We start from the raw sequence: 17,709 nt of genomic DNA, 5'->3' as shown, positions 1-17,709 counted from the left end.
GCATTTTTCAAACTTCGAATTTTCTGCAGTCAATTTGTGGGTTAAATCATGTGATAACATTATCGCCAATGCAGTTATGTACATGGCGATACCAAATATGTGTACTTTTTTTTTACATTGATTATTTGCATTGGAGGATTTGGCAATTATAAATTTATTTACCTTTTTTTTTTATTTTTATTTTTTTTTACATTTACATGTTATTTCTCTGTCCCAGTAGGGGACTTCACTATCTGATTGCCTAATGACATAAAACAATACAATTGCAGTGCTGATTTGCAATATGCCTGTTAGTGGCATAGCCTTAGGGCAGAGTCTGATTGGCTTCAGTAGTGATGACACTGGAGGCCAATGGTTGTCATAGCTATCATCATGATCACTTTGCAGAGCCTCGATGGTGATCAGAGGGAGATTCGAGAGTAGAGATGAGCGAACTTTTCAAAAGTTCGGTCCGACCGGACTTTCGCGGGTTTTCGGAAAGTTTGGTTCGACCGAATTTCGGATTTCTTCAGATTTCATAGTTTAAACCATCTATATGATATGGGGGTAGTGTATTTGGTTGAATTTAGGGCTCTACATGTCAGTATCATCGTTATCTTTTCGATATCCCAAAGTCTTTTTTTTTTTTTTAGACTTCAATATTCACCATTACAGGGTCTATGCAGGAAATTCACCATTACAGGGTCTATGCAGGAAAAAGGTCACAAATGCAGTGAAGGAGCAGCAGTAGTCATTGGAGGCCAGTGGAGGTCCAGCAATAGTTATTTGAGGCCAGTACAGGAGCAGCAATAGTCAACATGGAGGCCAGGCAGGAGCAGCAGTAGCCAACATGTAGGCCAGGCAGAAGCAGCAGTAGCCAACATGGAGGCCACGCAGGATCAGCAGTAGCCAACATGAAGGCCAGGCAGAAGCAGCAGTAGCCAACATGGAGGCCACGCAGGATCAGCAGTAGCCAACATGGAGGACAGGCAGGAGCAACAGTAGCCAACATGGAGGCTAGGCAGGAGCAGCAGTAGCCAACATGGAGGCCAGGCAGGAGCAGCAGTAGCCAACATGGAGGCCAGGCAGGAGCAACAGTAGTAAACATGGAGGGCAGGCAGGATCAGCAGTAGCCAACATGGAGGCCAGGCAGGAGCAGCAGCCAACATGGAGGCCAAGCAGGAGCAGCAGTTGCCAAGATGGAGGCCAGGCAGGAGCAGCAGTAGTCAACATGGATGGCAGTTAAGTCCCAGCAGTAGTCAACATGGAGGCCAATTAAGGCCCAGCAGTTGCCAACAAGGAGGCAAGGGCAGGCACACCAGTAGTCAACCTGGATGCCAGTTAGACTTTTATGCTATACACCTGCACCAGGTATTTTGTCTCTCAGGATAAGACGGATGTGATATACACACTATCAGAAGGGTCCAAGTATAGAAATTGTCATATATATATATCTATATATATATATATATATATATCCCTTTTTTAAGATATTCTGCTATACACTGGCACCAGGTATTTTTGTCTCTCAGGATAAGACGGATGTGATATACACACTATCAGAAGGGTCCAAGTATAGAAATTGTCTATATATATCCCTTTTTTTAAGATATTCTGCTATACACCTGCACCAGGTATTTTTGTCTCTCAGGATAAGATGGATGTGATATACACACTCATTCACAAGGGTCCAAGTATAGAAATTGTCTATATATATATATATATATATATATATATATATAGCATTTTTGTAAAGCTATAATGCTATACACCTGCACCAGGTATTTTTGTCTCTCAGGATAAGACGGATGATATACACAGAAGTATAGGACTTGTATATCTGTACAGCACGTTTTTGTTCCGTGCACCCTTTGCTGTCCTATGCCTAATCTATCTTTCACCCTCTCTATATTTCTCTCTCAATCACTAGATGTTTCTCCTCTCCGCTTTGCTAATCTTTCCTTTCCTTTCCCACAATATCTTCTCAGTAGTCTGTAGTACACAATAGCAGCAGCAGCAGCACCACCAGCAGCTTGCTTCCTCTCTCACTCTCTCTCTACACACTGCGTGGTGCGGTCACACAGGGGGTGGGCTAGTGCAAGATCCCTGCTGATTGGATGTGTTCCGGGCATCATGGGAAAGTGCTTTTCCCGCCCGGAACACTTCCTGTTTTCTAGAATGGCAGCTGCCATTTTAGAAAGCAAGAAAAAAAAATCAGAGCAGATTTCCAAAAATCCGAATCCGATCGGACTCAGATTTTTGGAAAAATCCGAACCGGATCCCATACCTGCCGAACCGATTCGCTCATCTCTATTTGAGAGGACAATCACACCATCTGCATCTGTAGGGTTAGCAGCCAGGATCGAACAGTTGCTTCGGGTGCCTGCCTATCACTGACTGCCAGGACTTGCTGTGGGTCGTTATTGTACGTTCATTTGGGAATGGTTAAGAAAAGACTGATCAATTTAGTGTACTTTATGTAAGCTTGAGTGGAGACATACTTATGTAGACTTAAGTCTGCAAACCACAATGTAGTGACAAAAAGTTTACAAACAGATTTAAAATTGTAATATTTTATTTCATAGGTGAGTGAGAGATGATGGCCCAGAGCATCACACTGTCTCCACTGGCTTGTTGTCAGTAATGTGCAGTAGCCTGGTGTGAACTGGGCCTGTTTTACTTTTGTGTGACACGCCCGCTTGCTTCTCAGCTTCCTTTCAATGCAGGAGTTAAGCTGCTAGACTTGATTTACACAGCTGAGTAGTCTGCTTGATTGACTGGTTTCTCTGCCTGTCTGGAGCCTGGAGGATCAGAGCGCCAGTCCAATAAGTATCTGGACCGGGATCTTGGTCAGCATACAAGAAAGCTAAGGCAGTCTCTTAATGCTGGCTATTAGGTTTCATACCCTCGTCCCAGCTCCCCGTCTATTCCTGTGATCCCCGTCCTAACTCCCTCTGCTTGCTCGACTTTGTTACCTGACCTCTGGCTTCATTTTTGACTGTCTGATTTTTACCTGATTTTGTACTATGCTGCCCGTTTGGTTTTGACCTTGCCTGTTTGACAATCCCACATTGTGTTTGCTTGTCTGTCTTGTTCTGTGTGCACGTATCCAGCGCAGTGAATGTCTTCATGGTTGTCCACGGCTGCCTAGGGACGATTTAGGTGAGTAGGTAGGGACAGTTGGTGGGTTCAGCTTCAGGGCTCACTGTCATGTCTTGTCCCTGCCCCCCCCCCCCCCCCCGTCCTGAAACTTGTCTTATTTCCACATCTTTCTCAGGTAATCGACCGACATGCGCTCATCTACATAATTCACCAGACCAGACCACCTTCTTCTATTGCTTTATGGTCGTGATCTGATTCTCACATATCCATCGTGGGATCTTTCAGCAGTGGATGGGGGTTAGTGGGGGGTTCTCTGTGTTCTGTGTTATGGTAGCTCCAGTGTGAGATGAGATCGGTCTTCCCACAGGCATCAAAGACCCTCGAGTACCCATTATCCTGTCGCTGATTCATGGGCTGTTTTGCCTTGGACAACTTTTGGTAGGGAATAACCAACCACTGCATACCAGGATGCCCCCTAAAACCTGACATTTTGTAGATGCCTTTAATAAATCAAATACTGTCTGAAATGCATGTATATATGTGTTAAATTCTATTATGATCCCGTATGAAATGGTCAAAACATAATATATTTCAGCTAAAAAGTAAAGTTATTTAAACATCCTTTAGTTTTAAACAATGAGCTTTTATAGTCTTCTGTGTCACCCCTTTCCCAAGGATGGACAGCAGATTGTGAAATCCCCCTTCCCCTTGTTTCATCTGCATCCTTTCCACATGCTGCAGTGCTGGCAGACTCAATGTCCTGTCATAGCAACAGATGGTGAGTCTTGGCACGGCTCCCTTCAATCCCATCTCTGGTCTTCCAGCCCTCTCCTCTGCTATGACATCACCCTGAGTAGAGATAATCTGCACAGCGTGCACCAGAGCAGGAATGGCAAATGTGCCACAGTGACTTGTGGCTAGCACTGACTATGGTTCTACTTAGTAACCGCATAATGGGTTCTCTCTGAAGAGATGTACTTGACATGTTTTCTGCGTTGAAGCCCAAACATCTCTGCTGACTAACTGATCAGCCCATTAACCCGTGACTGAGGATCCACATTTTCCTGAAAGTTATTATCATTTGTCCTACACATTGCTTCTGCTATCTCCACAGTTTCTGCCCGAATTTACAGGAAATATTTGCTGTGCACTCTACCCAGCAAAGCACTTAGTCAATGTATTGCCTGCATGGATCAAGGATCATGTGATTGACCATGTCTTGACCTTAATTTGTTTTTACACTGTACATTTATTTTATGTTTTAGAGAATTGTAAAGAGCAAAAATAAAAATTACTAGATAACCATATGCAAAATATATACTTCAGGGAACAGTCATTTAAAACTAGAAGGTAATTGAATACTAAAAGAAAAACATTCAGCAAAAACTCCAACCCATATTTAATATGTATGGCCCTTATAATTTCCATGGATTATACTGATGGTAAAACTTTTGTGGTAGCTTAATTAACTGATTGCAGCTGAACCTAGAACCCGGACTGGCCCCGAAGAGGAATGACGGGCCCCACTACCAACCAATCTGTCATTTCAGGAAAATGCAGCCCCATAAACAAGACTTACCAAAGTTCATATGTTGTTAAGGATAAACAGATACCCTGGATTTCACACTTGTAACTCAACTTTCCTTAGATGAGATATGTACTTCCTTAGGGCCCTCTTACACCAAGCGATTATCGGACGCATTTGGCTGATTATTGTCTGTTATAATCACTTGGTGTAATAGCTCCTGTTAAGAGGCAACGATCAGCCGACATGCACAATTTCGGCCGATTCTTGTCTTTCAACTTATTGAAAAAAACTAGAACAATATTGACAGCCTGCTGGCCGCTACTCTGTGCTATAGAAGTGGCGGCAGCAGACTGCTGCTATCTCCTATTGGCTCCCTGGACAATCTGAAGATCATTCAGGCAGCCCTGTCAGAGCGTGTAATAGCACCGGCAGCATGCAGGGAAGTGTAATAGGGGCTTTAGACATAAGAAAGGAATCTTGGAGAAAAAAAAGTGATCCCTGACACTATCTCTGTGTCTGTCTCATACCTTCTGTGTATCTCTGTAGAAGAGCTGGTAAGAATGTATTGCAAACTTTCTGAAAGTATTTAGTTTTTTTTATTGGGATGAATGGCATTACTGTACCCTTTCTTGATGTTTATAGCACTGATTGGCTGAAGAGGAGCCGTTTGAAATTCCTGTCTCTCCTCTTCAGCCAATAAATGCACTGAAGAGGGGAGTCGGGGATTTCGAAGACCTGCTACGTGGAGCAGGTAACGTATGCTCGTGGCCAGGGCGGCGGGAGCAAACGGAGCGGCGGCGGGGGTGGCGATCGGGGTGGCAGAGGTGGTGATCGGAGCGGCGGCGGCGGGGGTGGCGATCGAGCCGGTGCAGGGGCTGCGGATGAGCGGGGGGCCGGGCTGCGAATTAGTGGCGGGCCGGGCTGTGAGCTGTGAGCGGGGGGCTGGGCTGCGGGCGGCCGGACTTTCACGCGACGACTGTTTACACGGAACGATTGGCGAATTCTTTGCAAACGACGATTTAAGAACAAGATAAAAGATCAAAATGAACGTTTTCTCGCTCGTCGTTCGATCATTTGCTGCGTTTACACGTACGATTATCGTTCGAATTCGATCGTTATAGTGCAAATTCGAACGATAATCGTTCCATGTAAACCCAGCATTATGGTGTGTTTACACAGACAGATTTATCTGACAGATTTTTTAAGCCAAAGCTAGGAACAGACTATAAACAGGGAACATGTCATTACGGAAAGACCTGAGATTTTTCCTCTTTTCAAATCCATTCCTGGCTTTGGCTTCCAAAATCTGCCAGATAAATCTGTCTGTGTAAACGCACCATGTCAGGGTCCATTTACTCAGAAAGATTATCTGACAGATTATCTGCCAAAGATTTGAAGCCAAAGCCAGAAACAGACTATAAACAGAGATCAGGTCATACAGGAAAGCCTGAGATTTCTACTCTTTTTAAATCCATTCCTAGCTTTGCCTTCAAATCTTTGGCAGATAATCTTTCTGTGTAAATGGACCCTTAACTCGCACTGTAGAGTCTCAGATTTTGCGGTCCGGCAGGGGGCGGCATTATGTCCCCCCTGCTGTCATTTTTGTTAAGTATCACTTAACAAAAATGACAGCGGCCGCTCACCTGTCCCGTCGCCCGCGCTCTCCACATCCCGTCAGGTCCTGCGATGTCACCCTGCAGCTGTCACGGACCTCCAGGCTGTGGTGAGTGCCCGGGGTCGGTGGGGGACGCGCTGGGGTGATCGGGTCGCGCAGGACCGCCCCGCGCGACCCGATCACCCCACTCACTCACCACAGCCTGGAGGTCCGTGACATTGCGGGACCTGACGGGATGTGGAGACAGCAGAGAGCGCGGGCCGGCTGCGGCGTGGGACAGGTGAGTGGATGGCTGCGGCGACGGGGGGGTGGGGGGGGGGTTGAGTGCCGGCCATCACTCGGGGCGGCCGCCTGAGGTTTGCCTCAGGCGGCAGAAACCCCAGAATCGGCCCTGTTGGCAGATAATCTGTCAGATAATCTTTCTGTATAAAAGGGCCCTAAGAAGTAAAAGTTGCATCTCTTAAGGTCCATTTACACAGAAAAATTATCTGACGGATTATCTGCCAAAGATTTGAAGCCAAAGCCCAAAAAAGACTATAAAAAGAGATCAGGTCATAAAAGAAAGCCTGCGATTCTTCCTCTTTTCAAATCCATTCCTGGCTTTGGCTTTAAATCTTTGGCAGATAATCTGGCAGATAATCTTTCTGTGTAAATGGACCCTAGGGTGCATTTACACGGAAAGATTTATCTGACAGATTTTGGAAGCCAAAGCCAGGAATGGATTTGAAAAGAGAATAGATCCCAGTCTTTCCTTTATGACCTGATCCCTGTTTATAGTCTGTTCCTGGTTTTGGCTTCAAAGATCTGTCAGATAAATCTCTCTGTGTAAACGCACCATTAGACCAAACAGGAGATTCTGCATGCAGCATTCACAAATAGGTCATGGTCCACCAAACAGAGAAGAAATGATCTCTCCAGAAGCACATTATGCATGGTAAGGGGCATACAACTAGGAAAAAGAAAGACAGAACATGGTGGTCAGGGAAGGTGTCTCATAGATTCCAGGGGGATTTGGTAGGGGATGATGTAACCCTGTAGTTCACAACAAAACCATAATACATCTCTGTATTGTCCATTTATATAGTTTTACCTTGTGATCAGTATTTTTCAAAACTAAATAGCCCCAAGCTTTATGATCTGTCTTGATACTGTAACCTACCCATTCCCTTAATGACCTGGGTCACCCTCCTCTGCACCCTCTCTAAATATAGGGGAGCAACTGAGCTAGGAATAAACAAATTACACTTCAAGAACCTCTGAATTCTCGGGAAAAAAAATCACTTTTTTAAAATTTTCTCTGTATACATCAATAATAACAATAAACCTGTGCAGAGCAAGTACACATATTAAAGTAAATCGTTAACCGCCATAGCAATAATGCACAGTCACCTTACACAGAACCTGCTCCTCTGGTTCACAATGGAAATTGAGATGGTGTATTATCTATTTTTTGATCCATAATGAATCTATTAAGATGTGGACAGTGAGCAATTTTACACACATTCTAAAGGCAATGAAGAATGTACCTAGACAAAGTCAGACAAAATCATATACAATTCATTTTCAACAAACGTTCTCCATTGTTCATACCTTGCAAAGACACTGATAATGCTATAATCTTACAATGGGAACATACTGACTTGTTCTCTTTCAGTGACATAAATCACTTTCTATATATTTACTGGGGTATTTGTTTTTTATTTTTTTATTTTATTTTTTTTCAGTTCTGCTCCTTCATATTACAAATCTGATTTCTTAGAATATAATATAAATCATTGCATTCACAGATGCTTTTAATATAATTATAAATACAGATGTACTTTATATTTTAATTGGGTACATTTATTATTATTATTATTATTAACAGTGGGCCACTGTATGAGTAAAGATTTATAATATATTGATTTCAAAATCTAATGTGTACAGAAGCCTAATATAAAAGGAAGTGTATGGAAATTAAGCTTGGAACAATTTGTTTTAGACCTGACCGGAGCTTTGAACAGCAGTAGACCTAGGGTGACCTCTTTTCCTGATGTAGCTTGGAGCTTTTATTTGCATGTTCGCAGCTGTGGCAGATTATCCAGCATCCTCCAGGCTGCACATGAACATTACCACAAGATTGTTTCCCATAAACCTACAGCTTAATTTACATCCATTGTAGCCATTCAGCAAGAGCCACTCTTTTACCCTGCCTGAATTATTACACTGGAATGAGTAACAGTGCATGCAGTCTGTAGAGTTATTTATAATTCTTGATGAATACATTCTGAAATATTGTAACTAGTATATGGATTTGCACAATATTGAGACACTTATAGGCTAAAATGAAGACAATAGTGATGAAACAGTTAATAGCACTTTCCTTAACCCCTTTCTAAGAGCCATATCGCTTTTATTTTTCCACCTACTGGGCTGGTTGAGGTGTTATTTTTTTGCGCCATGATCTCTAGTTTTTATTGGTATCATATTGGTATAAGAGAAAAGATTTGATTGTTTTTTATAATTTTTTTTCTAATATATAATTTTAGAAAATCAGCAATCCTGTGCTGGAACAATATTATTATATTTTATTAGATCAGACGCTACGATATGTAATATGTTAATTTTTTTTTATTTTTTTTATTTGGATAATGGTAAATGGGTAATATAAATGTTTATTGGGGCATGTTTTTTAGGGTTGTTGTTTTTTTTAAATGCTTGTATTAACAGTCTATGGAATTCAGCTCGCTTTAGCAGAGATGAAGAGGCAGAGCGTGCGCTACGATCTGCGTCAGCCCCTACGTTCTAGCTATCAGCAGGGTTATCAGCAGCCAGACCCCGATCTATATACACTTCTGACATGTCGCCATGACATGTCAGTAGTTTTTTTTTAAATTGTAGTTATACTTTTAATATTCTCTCTTGACCCATTTAATATTCTCTTGACCCATTGGCTAATACATTGCTTTAATAAAGTTATATTACTATGCACTTTTGGTGACTGGCAGCAGTAAGGGGCGACATAGCCTGTTCTGCTGCTGCCAATGTTTGAGTCAGGAACTGCAGGGCTATTTAAGTCCTGCAGTTCCCAATGCACTGCTCTGTTTTAATGCAGCTGAACAGCACTATACAGAGCAGGGTCCCATTCGCCTTGTCTACTATATATTCTTATATACAGTATCCAGCGGGGAGGCTACCCAACACGATCACAGTATGCAGCAGCCTGTGCACAGCACTCGCTCTGCTCTAGTAGTTGGTGATAGCAACCACCGCTCACTGTGCAGAGGCTGCTGGATTAGATCCCTGATCGTAAAGGGGTCCCAGCTGTTGGACCAATGCAATCATACACTTATATTTTATCCTGTGGTAGGGGATAAGTATTAATGGCTTACATACCTTGTAAATGTATCCTTTGTTGATCTGTATGGTAAAAGGGTAACCAGTCAACTGCCTTGTCATACATCAACCTATGTACTGTAGTTCACATATCTCTGAACTGTGTTCACATGTACAGATGGAGATATAATAATGATCACTTGTCAATGGAAGTTACTTTTACAATCAATGCTGGAATAAATAGGGATTGTTTTTCAGCTGTGCCCCCACTTCAAGGTTCACGCTTCTACCAACAAAATAAACATCAGAAAGTGCAGAGCGTTATCAGTTTCCGGTACTGTGTGTAAACAACCTTCCTGTTTCTCATCTTGGGAAACGTCATTCTTTTCCCGTTAAGACAGTAAAAAATGAAAATGACTTTTTTTGTTCCAGGAAGAAAAACATGAAATGTAACAAACTTACATACGATACTAAAATAAAAATTGCAGAACAATAATGGCTGCAGATATATAGATATATATATATATATATATATATATATATATATATACACATACACATATATATACACACACCATTATACCAATGTCAGTCTTGACAGGGGGTTTAAATAGTTAATTAGCCGATTAGCCGGTGCCGCCAATTAGGCCATCTCAGACCTCACGTTGTGAGCCCTCTCTGTACCCCCTTAGGGCTGCCATGACATATGGGTATGCCTTAAAGAGATTCTGTCACTAGGTTTATGCTGCCTTAGCTGACAGATATGCTGAACAGATTGGTGTATTACTTACATCATTTCATTCAGCCGTTCTCCTAATATGCAGGAGAATAGGATTCTTGCCACACCGCTCCCCCGCCCTTCAGCTGCTGATGGACAGATGACTGCCTATACACAGCATGGATGGATAACTGCCAATCAGCAGATGGTGGGCAGAGTTTTCTGCTTTTCATGAATATCCAGGACTACTGGCCTCATGCTTAAAATGGAGAGGACTACTTCTTGTCCATGTTATTCAGTATATCCCTGATTCAGCTGCACAGAACAATGTAAGTGATACATCATTCTGTTCAGCTTTTCTAGCACTATTTTATGCTACCCAGAAATAGGACAGCCTAAACCTACTGACCTAGTCTTTTTAAAGGGGTTATCCAGCACTTTCTTCCAGAAACAGACCCAATCTTGTCTCCAGATTGGGCGGGGTTTTGCTGCTCAGTTCCATTGAAGTGAATGGAGCTTAATTGCAAACTGCACCTGAACTGGAGACAAGAGTCGTGTTGTCTCTGAAACAAAGTGGACATGTTTTTGTAGGACTGGATAACCCCTTTAAGGTGTTAAGAAGTTACATAGACAGCATGGTGGCTTAGTGATTGATGCATTGACCTTTCAATAACTAGGGTCTTGGGTTTAAATGCAACCAGGGCACAGCTGTGTTGAGTTTGTATGTTTAATTTATGTTTGCATGGGTTTCTATGAAGCACTCCTACTCCTCAAACACTCTGAAAACTTGCAGATAAGTAAATTGGAGAGTAAATATAATGATAATTCTCATCTTAGATAAATAAATGTTTATGCATTTATACATGTTTCAACTAATAGTGGTTTCCTTACTAGACTAGCAGATAAAGCCAGACCATTTTTTATGCCCAGTATAAAAAGAAATGATAGAAATATAAGCAAATTATATAAATGTTTTAAATGAATTTAATTAAATTATAAATTATTTAAATGAATTATAAAAATGTTTTAAATGTTTTAATTAAAGGAATTATAGACATATAAGCAAATTATAGAAAAGTTTTAACATTCTTTAGTTGTCTATGAGATACATTTGTTTATACTGTGCCTCACAGCTGTAAACCCAGTTGTCAAGTAATACATTAATACTCTCAGCAGTACACAGGATAGAAGATGAGAAGAGATCATATGAATTTGGTTATCATTCATGCGGTCTGAGGTCAGAAGGAGCTTATGAAGGAAAATGTGACACAGCTGAATTATCTTCTAAAGCACTACTGTGTACAATGAAGTCATGGCCCAATGGCTATCAGAAGGTACAGAAACTGCATACAGTGCAGTATTAACCAAATGTTAAAGCTGTCCATTAAAACAAATAATCAAAAGGAAAGAATGCTACAAAAAAATACACACACCAAAATAACTGAAAAAATGCTGAAAAAATAGTGCAGTGACGGACCTCTAATTAGCTGTCAGTGATGACAGTCCTAGAAGTGCTAGTGGGAGGCATCTTTACTAAAGGGCAAGTGCCAGAGTACAGCAGAGAGTGCAAGAAAGTCAGGTTGCACACTCCAGCTGGTGTAAAACTAATCCAAGCCTAATTAGAATCCCTGCGAACACACCTACATTGTTTCATGGAACAAATGGAGATAATAAATCATTTGAGGAAAAAAAAACATTTAGGGTACGTTCACACGTACCAGATCTGCAGCGGATTTCTCGCTGCGTATTCGCAGTGAGACCCGCTGTGGATCCCTGGCCAGTAAACTCTACGGGCAGACAAACTCGCAGCAGGATGCACATGCGAGTATGTCCGCAGCCCGCCGCCCAGGGTCGTCTGGTGACAGGTGGCCAGGGCATACAGGTACGTCCGGGGTCGTCTAGGGGTTACAGTGATATTGTCACTCCTCTTATTCTATGTGCAGTTCTCTACTCCATCCACAAGCTTAGATGCTGCACATTCAATATATATACCTAAATCAAACTTGTCTGTGTCTTCTTTCTGTTCTAAAATCACTTTATTTCATTGGTGGACAGTGTAATTTCAGCGATGAACAGTGTCACTTAGACGGGGCTTCACAGCAGTGTGGTCATTTCTCTTAGGAGAGGGGGCCCAACTACTGTGCAGCCCTAGCTAAGTGACACTTCAACCAATTAAATAACAGAACCGCACATAAGTAAGGAGGGTGACAATATCACTTTAAAGAGGTTTTCGAGGCACAGGATAGAGGACAAGTAAGAGATCGTGAGGAGTCCAACTTCCGTATTGCAACACCCCCCCCCCCACTCCATTGTTATGAATACAGCCGCGGGTACGGCACATGGCCCGGGGCTCTATTCATTCATATGTAGCAGCCAGAAAGTGCAGTGGCGATACAGAGATCAGCGGAGGGAACAGAGGTCAGATCCCCACAATCTCTTACTTGTCCCCTATCCTGTGGACATGTTGGTTTTGCCTGGACAACCGCTTTATGTACCACCCCATGTAAACCATAGACCCTCATTAGCATATTAATAAAAATATTAAGAAAAAGGGACAAACTGACAGGCATAATAAAGGTATATTCTTAGGGTCCATTTACACAGGGCAGCACGGTGGCTCAGTGGTTAGCACTGTAGCCTTGCAGCGCTGGAGTCCTGGGTTCAAATACGACCAAGTTGTCCTTGGTCTGCAAAGAGTTTGTATGTTCTCTCCGTGTTTGCGTGGGTTTCCTCCCACATTCAAAAAAAATACCATACAGATAGGTGAAGCGCTGCGGAATCTGTGTGCGCTATACAAATAATAAAAAAAAAAAGATTATCTGACAGAAACCGGACTCTCAACAATGATTCCCGCTGTCTTAAACCTTTGTGGAGAGGGTGGATAAAGTGGGAAGACCCGATTTTCCAGGCGGTCCTCCCGCTGTATTCACCCTCTGGACGGAGGATTAAGACAACGGGAATCATTGCCAAGAGTCCAGGTTCATACGAATCCGAACATCGGCAGGTTCGGACCATCCCTAATTTGAAGCCAAAGCCAGGAATGGATTTGAAAAGAGGAAAAATCTCAGGCTTTCCTTTATGACCTGATCTCTGTTTATAGTCTGTTTCTGGCTTTGGCTTCAAATCTTTGGCAGATAATCTTTCTTGATTTCTCTTGATTTGTGTGCTGTGATCTGTGCTTTTTATTTATTTTTGGACTAGATTAAACATTTTAATAATTTTTTATTCCATTTTATTCTGAGATGTAGGGTGACAATAATCAGCAATTTGCCATTTGGTATTTTTTCTATTTACAGTGCTCATTGTGTGCGATTAATATTGCAGTTAAATAGTTTATTCAGTTCCACAAATATGTTAATTTTGGGGAGAGTTAGCAATTTTTTTATTTTCATAAATGGGAAAAAGTGGGTGAGTTTAATTTTTATTATAGGCCATGTTTTATTAATGTGTTTTTTTTTGTCCTCCTATGGGATTACTTTTTTGTATAGTCCACACATATGTATTGCAGTGAACTGTAAAAGAGTACCTGTCATCAAAAAATATTTTTGACATAAGACACTGCTGACACCTGCTTTGATCAGGAGATACAGCCGGGGAAAGATCGGGCAGGCAGCACACTTACTCCCTGGCCGTATCACCAAAACTGTTCTGTCTGTCAGTGGAAGTCTATGAGACTATTTTGGAAGTCAGAGCAGGCAGCTGGGGAGCAGATTGTGCTGCTGCAGTGTCCCCTCCCTATTATATCTCCCTAACCCAGTGGGATCAATAACTTGAGAACATAGCCTTATGCTGTAGGGGATAAGTTTGGTGTCCCACCACTGGTGTTTTTGCCTCTCCTGTGCACCTGACAAAAAGCACAAAAAGTGGTGATGATGTATTCTAAAGTTTCACCACTCGGTGTCAGCATTTTTTATGTCCTTTATGAGCACAGCTGTAGGCAGTATTGGGTTAATGTTTTATGTGTGCCATGTGTTTGTTGTTGACCAATGGGAGGTGCTCTCTTTCTCTCTACCTATCCATGCTCTCAACACACACTCACCCACTGAAGGAGGAGTTAGCTTTATGTGGGAAGAAGTACGCATATCATTTGAGTCTAGTAACCAACGTGTATAGATGCAGTTAGAGACCAACAGTTCCTTTGTTACTACCACTGCAGTTCTAGGCAAATGAAAGGGAGAGAAATATCCAGGGAACACCCTGACCCACCGCAGGAACACGTCAGAACAGAGCAGGGCAGTATCCTGATAGCAGAGGAACTAGCCTTGATAGGACAAAGTTACCGTAAAGAAGGTCTTCGTATCTTTTTGTGCAGTGCAGGTAACTGGGGCAACTCGGACACCTAGCTACACCCAGATAACCATGGCTGGGGCTTGTACTACCCTACTGGACGGGTTTGAGTGCAAGTAAGTCTACCTCTCTTACTTTTTCTAAAGCTCCTCCTCCAGCACAAAGGTCAAGCACTAAAGTCTGTTTAAAGATTTATTTACTCTGTGAAACGTGTATTGTTATATTACAAAGCCTGACAGCTGTTCTATTTTTATGCTACCGGGACTCTGTCATCTTCTGTCTCACCTATACACACAACACTGCACACCATGGGTCATTTTTCCCCTTTCTGTGGGTGGCAGTACTGACAGTCCAGGTGGGTCAGTTGCCACTCAGGACTGCTGTGACAAGAGCCCAAGGGACCCGTAACAACCCGGCAGGTTACCGACCATTTGGGGAACACAGCCAGCCATAAAACAAGCAGGTATCAACATCACACCTTTGTGCTGAAAAAACCTTGGCGTCACAAGATTAACACCTCTGGCTGAACTGCTAAACACCAGTATTAACATCGCCTGGTGGCACTCCACGTTAGCATGGTTCTGCTAACTTCCTAGATGCAGCAGACACTATTGACTGCAGCATCTAGGGAATTAAATCACCAAAATCAGAGCTAGTTCTTATATTAGTGGGTAGTCATCACAGATAGCAGCCATCAACCGTAGGGCATGGAGATACTCAGGAAGAGGTAATGCTCAATCCCTTCAAATGAAACAAAGTACTCTTCTCCTTATAAGATAACTTCTTCTTTGTTTTCACTGAGCAGTCCCTAAATGAATTACATACTTCATATAAGACCCAGATCCCTTAAGAAGAACCAAGGGAATGAATTGTCATTACGTATTATCAGCTCCCTCCTTAGTCGTTCCAGTAAGTCTGCTTATAATCAATCAGGTAACTCCTTGCCTGTGTGTGTGTGTGGGGGGGGGGATGAAATCTACTTTACAGTTTAACAATAAAGAGCAATATCTCTTTTTGTATTAGACCAGCTCCTTAAAGCGGTTATCCAGCAAAAAATGTTTTTTCTTTTAAATTAACTGGTTTCAAAAATGTATATAGATTTTTAATTTACTTCTATTTAAAAATCTCAAGGAAAGTTCCTGCCTCAACCAGAGATGTCAGCAGAGAGCACTGTGTCAGACAGAAAAGAAAACATTTCCTGCAGGACATACAGCGGCTGATAAGTATGGGAAGACTTGAGATATAAAATTAAAAATCTATATAGCTTTCTGAAACCAGTTGATTTGAAAGAAAAAGATTTTTACTAGACAACCACTTTAACAATTAAATATAATCTGCCCTGTGAAAGGATTTATTTTTCATGTAACGCACTCTAAATTAAAAGAAAGATTTGGCCATATTTTCAATATAATAATGCACTCCATTGAGGTCAATTGGAAATTGGACGGCAGTGCAAACACAGTAAAGAATTGATTACGGATGTTCATATAATGAACATGTTTATTATTTATGACCTGCTTTTGCAAATACAGCCGTTTTTTCATCTGTTTACACTCACAATCACAGATGGATTTAGCATTTATTTTATGGTGTGGGAACATACCCACTTTGTGATCCTTCTGAGGTTTATCAGCAAATCCTATTTAAAGTGACAGCTCTGGGATATTGACATACTTTACCAGGTTCCTCTGTCTTCTGGCAGTTTATGAATATTTACTAGGTGTCCAGAGCTCTTAGAATACACTAGGAATAAAAGTGATAGGTCTAAGCTCTCATTTAAGCGCCACCCTTGTTCTGACACGCAGCAATGGGACACCAAGGACTGATTCCAGGGTCTCCAAACTGCGGCCCTCCAGCTGTTGCGAAACCACAACTCCCATCATGCCTGGACAGCTAAAGCTTTGTCCAGGCATGATGGGAAATGTAGTTTTGCAACAGCTGGAGGGCCGCAGTTTGGAGACCCATGTCACATTGCATAATTTCACGCCACAGACAAATAAAATCTTCACGTGTTGCATATATACTCTGTGGTCTGTATATGAGGGGGGTTCTGGTCTTGAGGGCTATACACTGGTGAGAGGGGGGGTGTCTGATCTAGAATCTGTATACAGAGGACTCATCTTGTATCTGTATATAGGGCGTTCTGGCTGGGGACTATTTACAGGGCTACTTTCTGCATAAAGAGCTAGCATCTGTATACTTACAGGCCTAAATTCATCAAAGGGTGTAAAATATAAACTGGTGTAAACTGCCCACAGCAACCAATCACAGCTCAGCTTTCATTTCACCAGAGCTGAAAGCTGAGCTGTGATTGCTTACTATGGGCAGTTCATACCAGTCTATATTTAACACCCTTTGATAAATATTTTCCACAGATTCTGTATTTAAATAGTCTTTGTTACTTTTTGTTTAACTCTGTATGAGGGCTTGTTTTTTGCATGGCGAGCTATAGTTTATATTGGTACCATTGACTATTGCACATATGACTTTTTATTTACATCCATTTCATGCATATATAAATGCTTCTAGTTTCCAGTTCACCAGCAGTGCATACATACCATGTGCGCTGCCTGTGATCTGGCATCCCACCCCACGGCTCTCTCTTGTCCTGCTCTCTCTTTAGGCTCATCCACAGTGATTGACAGCTGGAGGAGTTAGGTCCAGCGAGCAGGACAGAAGAGCTGGAAAGCAGCACACTAGGTAAGTATGCAGTGCTGGTGATCTGGATGCATATGCATATCCATGCTATCAGTTTCCATGGCTGCATGAACAATATTGTGCAGTCTGTGTGCCGTGTAAAGGCACTGCAAACTAGCCCCAATCTTGCGCTTCCTTGCATGGCTCCATGTTGGACTGTGTAAAAGAACTCTTAAATCAGTGATTGGCTGCGACATCTTTTTGCAAGGGACTTCCCTAATGTGGGCCTGCCAGGGGACACCAGAGTGCCCGTAGCACTGAAATTACAATGGAAAGAAACTCACAGAAACCTTATTTAAAGGGGTTATCCAGCGCTACAAAAACATGACCACTTTCATCCAGACACAGCCCCACTCTTGTCTCCAGCTTGGGCGGGGTTTTGTCGGGGGGGGGGGGGGGGGGGTGTAATTTTTTTCCTGGGACCGGGGATGAGGTGGCTCAGGCAAAGAACGTCCACTCACCTCCCAG

At 42.3% G+C, this 17,709-nt stretch overlaps 1 protein-coding gene across 1 annotated transcript in view; it reads right to left on the bottom strand.

The window, feature by feature from the left end:
- The window catches only part of FAM107B (family with sequence similarity 107 member B), an 81,590-nt gene extending 71,928 nt beyond the window's left edge, over positions 1–9,662 (bottom strand). The window contains exon 1 of the mRNA XM_069956170.1: positions 9,600–9,662. The gene's annotated coding sequence lies outside the window, so the exon portion shown is untranslated. The remainder of the gene's footprint in view (positions 1–9,599) is intronic.
- Positions 9,663–17,709: the final 8,047 nt, after the last annotated feature.

The sequence above is a fragment of the Dendropsophus ebraccatus genome, chromosome 1 (genome assembly GCF_027789765.1).
Source record: "Dendropsophus ebraccatus isolate aDenEbr1 chromosome 1, aDenEbr1.pat, whole genome shotgun sequence".
NCBI classification, from domain to species: domain Eukaryota; kingdom Metazoa; phylum Chordata; class Amphibia; order Anura; family Hylidae; genus Dendropsophus; species Dendropsophus ebraccatus.
Note: the sequence above shows the minus strand (reverse complement) of the source record. Positions and strands in the feature narration are given on the sequence as shown.